The sequence below is a fragment of the Acipenser ruthenus genome, chromosome 8 (assembly GCF_902713425.1).
Source record: "Acipenser ruthenus chromosome 8, fAciRut3.2 maternal haplotype, whole genome shotgun sequence".
Classification (NCBI taxonomy): domain Eukaryota; kingdom Metazoa; phylum Chordata; class Actinopteri; order Acipenseriformes; family Acipenseridae; genus Acipenser; species Acipenser ruthenus.
In genome coordinates, this window is record NC_081196.1 from 22,451,227 (window position 1) to 22,461,638 (window position 10,412).

Sequence of the window (10,412 nt, forward strand, 5' to 3'; positions counted from 1 at the left end):
ATATTGTAAAAGTTACTTTGTTTATAAAAAAAAAAAGAAAAAAGGCAGTCAAAGCTTTATGAACCCAGCTAAATAAACATGGCTTCTTTTTCTAATCCTGTAACCTTTTGGATTTTTTTTACCACTTACTTCCAATGTAAATTAATGGATTCAATACATATGCAAACTGCACTGAAATCTCCATCCTTAAAATGACTATGTTAATATTTTAGAACCACAAAAGATTATTTGAGGGCAGGTGTTTTAAATAAAAAAAAGAGTCAGGCAAATGGGCATAAATTATTTCTTCTAACAAACCTTTTTAACTCAGTGCTAAAGGCAAACAAATAACTTGGCGAGTCACAGCATGTTCCTCCAAATTGCTGCAAAGCAATTTCCACCTGCGTGGAAGAGCTCACACTTGCATGCAAGGATCTTCCCGATCACCTCTACACATGAAGCAAACCCATGGGCACTTTCACAGGAAATTCTTTAGCTCCATAATCAAACATCAACTTGTAAATGGAGACAATTCTTTGTTCTTTCGGCCCCTGGGTTTAAATGTAGCACCTTCAACAACCATACGTCCTTGTGTACCTAATGACCTACTGCAAACAGGAAGCATCTGCTGTCCAATGTGTTCTCCTAGTAAATCCCTAGTTCTTCAGATAAACCCAAAATTCCACAGCAATCCCATTGTCCCCATATTGGTGCCACCAGTCGTTAGGACATCAAGGCATGCTGATTCATTAAACAGAAAAAATATGAAAGCCTAGCTTAGATTAACCCTTATATTTTTTAAAACAGTGCAGTACCAATGTCCTGATTTGCATAGCCATATACATAGGAAACGCTACTATCTAGGGCTACATTTGAATAAGCTCTTTAAATAACTGACATTCAAATAATTAGCTTGGTGTAAAAAACAACAGAGTGCTTTTTCACTCTCAAGTTAACACACCATTTTAATACCAGTGCATTACCATGCACAAACATGTTAGACCATAACATTGCCAGCAATAGCAGGACAGAACAGTGGTGCCTGACACTGTACAGTATCTGATTGTAGCCCAATTGTACGATACTGCAGTTAATTGTTTGCTTTGTTCATACCACACAAAGGAATCCCAATCCAAAGCAATGCAATATAAGGAGGGCTCCTTCACTAATTAAGTAGCACTAACTGCTATAGCATTGTGTTCTTGACTACAGTGAAAAGAGATGGCTCAGTCACGATATGCCCAACATAACTAAAACATAAAATTATGAGTAATGCTTTGGTTACAGTCATGTTTCTAATATACAAAGTATATTTATTCTTTTGATCTTGTGATAAACGTAATTTTCACTGACACAGAATGTGTTCATTTTATTTAAGGTGCCATGACAACTCCCGCTGTAAAATAAATGTAACGTGTACTGTAATACATAGTATTATTTAGTCAGTAATACAAACACAATACTAAGCATGCTATTTCTAAAAGTAATTGAAAACAATAAATCTATTAACAATTAGCCATGGAGCCAGTTACCTGGCACAGCTTTTTGGTTTCTTTTTGAGGAACTTGCATAAAAAAGGATCCCGATTTGCTTTTAAGCTTCAAATTAAGATCCATGGCTCCGCAGAGTTATTACAGATCTTAGCAACTACATCATGCAGTTATACCGATTGTACTGCAAAAAATGTGTTTCATTAATATTTAAAAAATAAATAACCTACAGGGCTCTTCAAAACATTTTCCCATTGGGGGTGCAGGCCTTCCAACTAAACAAACTGAAGGTCCCAGAAGAAATTTGGAGGGCCCCAGTCCCAGTCTTAATGTTCTGGCACACACATCTTTTTTCCCCCCACATTTATTAAAGTTTTGACTTTTTTTACAATAACAATGAGAAATACTAAACATTTTCTCTGTGTAAAAGAACAAAGAACAAAAAAGGCATAGCAATAGATTTCACAAAAGCTAAATTCCATAAAGATCAAAAGGACACCCAACCATTTTACTCAACCAGGCACCCCACTGCTCTCAATATCAAAAGAGATCAAATGCATCAGTAGGGCTGTATTTCTTTCACGTTTATCACAATTTCACGATTTCCGTAAAATGTACTCATTAACATGTAATATGTAGTTCCCTATCAAAATCCCCATTTCTGAAAGAATTGTGTAAATATACATATTTTGTATCACTCCAAAATAAATACAGCAAATGTTTGCCTTATTGTTGCACTACCTGTTACTGTACACTGCATTTAGGAACCTGGCAGCCGGTTTAGTTTGCTTCCGGTAAATGACTGAACACACTGCTTACAGCTGCACGATTGTTTAAAATGTCAACGAAAAAGAAACCAGCTGCATCAAAGATCGGAAACATTTCTAAGTTTGCTCGGTCCAGTATATGAAGGGGACATTTCACATTTCTTATTTTTAAATTTTTTTATGTTTCTATTTTGTTTGAAAATTCACTGATGGTGAAAATACTGGAGATTGTTTTTAAAATGTGGACATAAAAAACAAAATACTCTACAATTTAGGATTTACTGTTTTTCAGGTAAGCATTTAAATATTTGTTGTATAAACATTTGTTGTATAATTATCAATGTTGAATGTGACAACACTAATATTTTCTGCTTTAATAAACATTGTTTAATTGTGAAATACCTATTTTTAGACTGTGAAATGCCATTAAATAAGCCATTTTTTACAGTGAAAGAATTACAGCCCTGCCTACAGTATCAGGTTCGTAAACAGCTGCTTATGCTTGGGAAAAAGACAACTGCAAACCTGAGAATCCCCAAAAACGAGTTTTTTAGCCTTTTAGTAAACAAGATTCATACTGTAGAAATCAATGTAAATGTAACAAAGACAATACAAAAAGACCTAAAGATTCAGCCCCTCGCTTTCATATTGGCAGCTCTAATATTTCTCACAACACTTCAAACAATTTAAAACAGAACCAAGTGAAAGCGTAATGTGTTACGTTATTATGAGCCATACAGTTCACATGACTCATTAGGCAAGTGTTAATTCCAGGTGTTGGTTAGAAAACTAAAAAAATAGGTTTAGATTTTCAAGCAGTTGCATTTGGCATTGTCCGCAGCAATCTACTCCCCTCAGCAGCCTAATCCAGTACCAGAGGCTCCTGCCTTTGTTTATTGTCATCACTGCTTTCACTGCTGGCACTAGTGAATATCATATTATGACATGGCTTCCTGAATTTCATACACAGGGACAGCAGGGCATTGGTAGCCTATAGACCTGTTTCAACAAAGAAAATGGTTCGTCATGCACAATACAAGGCTGTTTTAAATGGATGCTTTTTCTATTTCAAAACCCAGCCCCCTTAAATGATAAAGACAAAGCCATCAACTTGCATTGCTTCCCATTCTTTTCTAACTATATATCAGCAGGGTACTTCATTTTAAGAGCTCTCTGACTAGGTAAATATTTCAACTGTCTAGTTCAGAGTACTTAGCCCAGGCCCCAGGGAACAGCTAAGAAATGTACAAGTAAAACAGGTCCTCTGTCTTCAGTTCTCTGTACAATATAATACTGTACATATTATAATAGGGAGTTCATCGTTCTAAGCAACTTCAACAAATTGTAATCCCAACACATTAACATTAACATATGAACAATGTCATCTCTCGATATCAAGGTAAGGAACAGCTTATGTCCTCTTTGCCTCATTGCCATCACTATTCAGTTCAATCTCTTTGGCTCATTGCCATCTCTTTGGCTTATTGCCATCACTATTCAGTTCAATCTTCAAGCAGCACAGAACTATCGTGCTGGGGGGTTGGGGGGATTCTGTTGGCAAATCTGCTCATATTAGGCCAAAATCTGTAAAGGCTGCTTGATTCTGATAGCCTCCAAATGAAGGATATAGTGCACGAGACAGGTCTTACGTAAGTGTAATCATCACATTCTACAGCTGCATCTCTTCTGCTCTTGGCCCAGAATGATCCCCTGCTGAAAACTTCTAAATGAACTCTTGTTGCTAAGAAACCAAACAATGATACTGGAGAAAGTAAATAGATTTAGTCATTACAGTGAGAGAGAGAGAAAAAAAAAACTAAATCAGCACCATCTTCTGTACTGTACAAGCAGGACCATTTTATTTTTCCTTTACTTTAAGACAGATCTTTTTAGCTGGTTATTGCAATTAATATATCAACTGTGTATGTTCTGCATATGCTTAATCCATTTCTCTGTTTTGTTCCCAATTCAGACTTTCCTGTATTGTTTCTATAAGCATGCATCATAATCCTTTTGTTATAAAACAAGCATACATGACCACATTTCTGCAAAAGGTGTGGTGCAACTTAATATGACTGAAGAATTGCAGGCATTCATACCATTCATGTTATAGGTTGGCTTTTTTTTCAGGCTTTGCTAACAATAAAAAAAAAATGTAAATTATATGCACAGTACTTCCCTAGAGGTGTAAAGTAGAGGTCAATATTTTAGTAGCCAATATAAAACACAGGTGCACAGTGGGAGAGTGGGGGGTGTTAAGAAAAAAAAAAAAACACACAAGCAAAGCAAATATGACACAACAAGGTGTCAGTGTGACTCCTGCGGAAACCAATTCATGTCCTCCGAGCACATGGTGTTTATCTTTGTCCTCTGTGTCATTTGAGAATGACAGGGGTTTGCCCATTTAAGTAAAGCTGCATTACACAGCAATGTTTAAAATGTATATCTCAATTGTATGTTGACAGTGAGTGAAAATGATGTTGTTCATGCCCTGCCACTTTTCAGAAGTCCCTGCTGTCCCACAGCCGGTTTTCAGTACACTGTAGCACATCAGCAGTTGTTATCTCTGTTGTGGGCTAACACTGAATAAAATACGTTTAGATCTGTATATATTTTTTTATATGTAGAAGCTTAGAAATTGATTGAAAACATAAATGTAAGCTACAGTATACTGTATAATATATATATATATATATATATATATATATATATATATATATATATATATATATATATATAATCGTTATCATATTTTGATTCTGTGTACACTGCGACTACTATATCTGTGGGGAAAAAGATATTCAAATAGGATTCCAGATTAAATTAATAAATAATACATTAGAAGCAACTCCAAGGAAAAATGACAACATGCAGTAAACAATCTGTCTGGAGTGCGCTCTGGAATAAAGAGGATACTGCATGTCTGGATGAGAAGAAGCAAATATCAGCAAAAAATAACATTAAACTGTTTCATCCTAACAGTTTTAAAGTAAAATCTGTCAGATTAACCCATCTGACTAAATAAAAAAAAGATCCATTAAACAATAGAATGCCTAGGCTATATCATTCTCACATAAGAGTAATCCTTTTCAAGACTTTAATTCTTCACTCTGCGTCCCAATGTTTTGAAACTGTTACCTATTTAACCAATTGCTATTACTCCCACTTTCTGCAATTATAAAACACAAGGAAACAAAAACGAATACATCCTCTACACCCGTCCTTCCCCCACAGACCCCTACCCCGTCCTATTCTGTCAAATCCCTGCATGTTCTTCCTTTATCTACCGCTTCCCCTGCCTTAACTTCCTCTGCAGCCCCTACTTTCTGGGATATCTCCCCGACCCCCACGTGCATACTGGCTTAACTAAATAAAATAAAAAGTAATAAAAACCTTGGGACAATAAAAACTAAAAGTGTTTGCCAAAGGGTCTAAGACCTCCCAATTCCTATAAAGTACAAAATATTTATTTTTTATAAACTTGTCCTGGAGCCAGCTAGATAAGCAATAAACAAATGACATGGTTTATTACAATGCATACATCTCCTTTATTACGGTAGTATTTTCAAATACCACAGGCACTAGAAAGGCTCAAAAAGCTACTGTATTTGATGCATATTAAAAATAAAAAAAAGTAATAGTAAATAGCGCTGTACAGTAGTAGGTTCCTACAGTACTGCATGCCTCCATAAGAAAAGAAGATAGCTCACATGCAACTTTTTGAAAATGTTTGTAGCTTGTTTTGGCAAGCGTTTACTTGAATGTCTGCGTTATTTTTCCAAGGGAAACTCAAAATAGAAAACCCTTTTTAGTGCATTAATTTGCAGCTACAGTGAATATAATTCCCTTTGAAAGCATATTAGATACACGGTATCAGTGAGTTTAGTTTTGTAATGTTTTGTCAAAGTGGAAATTAAAAAAACAACAAAAAACAGCTAAGGAACAAACCTCAGACAGACTTTTCAGATCAGAGCAGCAAGCCTTGAATAGAAACCCCAACATATATGCAACGGACGGGGAACAGACAGCAAAGGAAAACATGAGCGCCTTTTTAACACCAGAATTTGAAGAATCCTGAATATTTTTAGAAATAACCACATAACAAAAATCGCTACATTTTAATAACCTAACATCATACCTTTATAAAAAATAAACATCAACATGCCTACCAAGAATAACGACTGTCTTTGCTGCAGCTCACTGTATTGCTTTTGCCATTGTGTTTATTCAGAATCAATGAATGAATAGGTTAATTTAGATAAATTCAATCTCACCATCACAACCTCCAATGGTATATCCATGTGAGATTAAAACAAAAAACAGTAAATGGATATGTGGAATCGTTTTAAAACATCTGCAACACATGTACATTGATTTAAAAACCCTGCCAATTAACTCGACTGCCACTAGGACCCGGGAGATCTTCTTTATTTATCAAAGGGTATAACATAACACAATAAACTATTATTTTTCATATAAACAAATGCCATACTGCTTGAGATGTCACTTACCTAAAACTGCACTCATCTCTTACTAAGCCGCAACAATAAGTACACTGTAGAAATAGGGGTCCTGCCGCTGGCTTACTGCAAAATCCGGCTCATAGAAGCTGCCATGTTGTTTCTGGAAACGCTGCGAAGGGCGGAAACCTTAGACTAGAGCCCGAATCTTACTGGAAGGACCGCACGCCACTCATTGTAAAACAAGCCAATGCGCCTCAGCTCCCAGTTGAAATGTTGGGGTCTGCTATATTACAGAATTCAATCTGACAATCAGAAATCAGCAAAATGCGGCAAATTTGTATGTAAAATTATTAATATTTAGGAGGCAGGACTTACATCATAGATACACCTACATTCCAAATGTTTTTGGACAACTACCCGATTCGCAGTTAAATCCCTTGTTAAAATGGGGGCGTAAGGGGAGTGTAGTGTTTTTATTATAACCAAAAAATGAGCGGCTACAGTAATGTCAACATTTGAGCGCGTGGTTATTAGTACAGTACAGTATTTATCCTAAAGCCACAGTGGAAACAGAAACGCACGAACCATTTTGCGGTGGTCCGTATCTTTAAAAAAAAAAAAAACTGTTAATGCAGTGGGAAACTCTCAAGAGGGAGTTGAAGTTGAAAAAATTATGAACGAAAAAAATGTAATACCACGGTGGGGTCACTAGGGGTCATTGACCAGACAGTTTCAAACTTGTGTCGTGTGTCTTCGTCGTGCCCCCCCAGTTTTTGTTGTTCTCCTATTCATCCATTCAGTAATTCATTTACAGTACCCGTACAAATTGTTTTTGAGTACATAGTTGGTCAATTTGATATGTCTGCTATGTAGGGTTGCCAACTGTCCGATTTTGGACCGGACATCTGTTTTTTTTTTTTTTTTTTTTTTTTATTATCGGTCTGTTAAGTTTGAGAACTACACTGAAATGTATTCTGCGTTATTTTGCCATTCACTGCTTAGCGGGATACGATTACTGAGCATGTATTATTTAAAAAAAACCACACACAGCACCCCCTCCTGCCCAGAATGTCAGCTCCTGAGTAACCCTCCTTCTACGGTCCCTTTCCATGTGGCGCCCCTACCCTGGCTACCCGGTTCACAATCCTGCGCTAGGGTGAAACTGTACCTGGGTCGGCAGCGACCCACCTCAGGATGTGGGTCAACACGGTTTTACCCGGGTCGAGCAAGACAAAATGAATGATGGCTGCTTGTTGCGGATGAAATAACAAACAGCAACGCATGCGTGAGGGTTTCACTTCCGCAATTGTTGATTGAAACACCATGCCCCTCAAAATCAAAAGTGTCTTCCGACAGTCCGAAACTCGCTGGCTCTGTTTGTTTTAACCTGACTCTTATCCCAAATGTTGTTTCCATCATAAAATGAAAACTTTTCAGATGTTTTAAGCCAGGTGGAATGGATGAGATTTACATAAATGCGGCAGAATAACTATTCAGTATTTAAATGAGAAACCTATATGTTAATGTCGCAAACTACAGTTTTTACGTCATTTCAGGATTTCAATCAATGGACAGGTGGGATTCAAATGTTGTAAAGGTGGAAAAAACAAAACAGACATGTGTTTCAGGAGATATGGAGAAACAAGAGAAGGTACAGTGCCTTGAAAAAGTCTTCACACCCTTGAACATTTTTCACATTCTGCTGCCTAAAAAATACAACTCAAAATGCATTAAAGTGGGAGTTTGTTTCACTGATCTACACAACATCATCTACACTTTCAACATGAAAGAACAATTATGGAAATATTTAAAAAGTTATTAAAAATAAAAAACCAAAAAGTCTTGATTGCGTAAGTCTTCACACCCTTTGTCATAACAAACCCAAATTAGCTCAGGTACAACAAATTGCCTTAACAAGGCACATAATAAGTTAAATAGAGCCCACCTGTGTCCAATCACAGTAGTTCAACTGATTAGAATACTCCTGGATGAACAATCAAGCTGTTTCTGTTGTATGAAGTGAATTTGAAGCAAATGGCAAAACATGCTGAACAAGGAGCTGCCAAAAGAACTCCGGGATAAAGTTATTGAAAGGTACAGATTAGGGGAAGGCTATAAGAAACTTTCAATGTCTTTGAATATCCCTTGGGGCACTGTCAGGTCCATCATTGTAAAGTGGAAACAGTTTGGCACCACCAAGACACTGCCTCGATCAGGCCGTCCCTCCAAAGTCAGTAGCCGTGGCTTAAGGAAACTGCTGAGGGAGGTCACTGTGAGGCCTAAGATTACTTTAAAAGAACTACAGAGGTCTCTGGCTGAGATTGGGGAAAATGTTGACTGTTCAACAATTTCAAGAGTACTCCACAAACATGGCCTGCATGGCAGGGTGGCAAGAAGGAAGCCACTGCTGAAAAAAAGCCATATGATGTGCCGCATAGCTTTTGCAAATAAACACTTAGGGGACACTGCACGCATGTAGGAGAAGGTTTTGTGGTCTGATGAGACCAAAGTGGAACTTTTTGGTCTCAATGCTAAGCGATATGTGTGGCGTAAACCAAACACGGCACATCACCCAGCTAACACCATCCCTACAGTAAAGCATGGCGGTGGCAGCATTATGTTTTGGGGATGCTTTGCAGCAGCGGGGACAGGGAGGCTTGTGAAGATCGAGGGAAAGATGGATGGTGCAAAGTACAGGCAGATCCTGGAGGAAAACCTGTTCCAGTCTGCCAGAGACCTGGGACTGGGTAGAGGATTCACCTTTCAGCAGGACAATGATCCTAAGCACAAAGCAAAAGCAACAATGGAGTGGTTCAGCAAGAAGAAAATGAATGTCCTTGAGTGGCCTAGTCAAAGCCCAGACCTGAATCCTATAGAAAATCTGTGGCAAGACTTGAAGACTGCAGTCCACAGACGAACTTGAAAGAGCTTGAGCTATTCTGCCAAGAAGAATGGGCAAAAACTGCACCATCCCGCTGTGCTAAGTTGGTAGAAACTTATCCAAAACGACACATGGATGTTATTGCTGCAAAAGGGGCTTGCACCAAGTATTGACTCAAGGGGTGTGAAGACTTATGCAATCAAGACTTTTTTTTTATTTTTTTTATTTTTAATTACTTTTTGAATATTTCTATAATTGTTCTTTCACGTTGAAAGTGTAGATGATGTTGTGTAGATCAGTGAAACAAACTCCTACTTTAATGCATTTTGAATTGTATTTTTTAGGCAGCAGAATGTGAAAAATGTTCAAGGGTGTGAAGACTTTTTCAAGGCACTGTACATTTAATAGAACATAATAATAAAGCAAGTATGTCAGGACAGAGAAAAAAAGGAAAGTTAGAGAGCTCATTTTTATGTAATTTTGTAAATATATGTTCTGTATTCATTAAATTATAGTTTCATGTATGAAAATGAATAACACAAGTGTATAATAGGATATCATCCATCTTATTGCATATTGTACTTTAGTAGTATAATTTGCACTTACTGTAAACTAAACTATTTATATTATATTATAATCTTGCGTTGTAACCCTGTACAGCCGTGTAACACCTGTAAGTCGCCTTGGATAAAAGGCATCTGCCAAATAAATAAATAAATACTGTAATAACATAAACAATGATTTAGTGTTATTTTCATGTACATGTTAAAAAGTGGTAAGCACTGCACTTTTTAATGTAATTTATCATATTTTTCCACCATTAAGAAAACAG

The 10,412-nt window shown here is 36.9% G+C and overlaps 1 protein-coding gene across 4 annotated transcripts in view; it reads right to left on the reverse strand.

Moving 5' to 3' along the window:
• Nucleotides 1–6,934, reverse strand: part of LOC117407339 (rho guanine nucleotide exchange factor TIAM1-like) — an 87,403-nt gene extending 80,469 nt beyond the window's left edge. For 2 of the 4 annotated variants that reach the window (XM_034012258.3, XM_059028711.1), the window contains exon 1: nt 6,748–6,933. The gene's annotated coding sequence lies outside the window, so the exon portion shown is untranslated. Of the gene's footprint in view, nt 1–6,510; nt 6,580–6,747 lie in introns of those variants that run through there. The other 2 variants (XM_059028709.1, XM_059028712.1) reach the window with 2 other exon arrangements.
• Nucleotides 6,935–10,412: the final 3,478 nt, after the last annotated feature.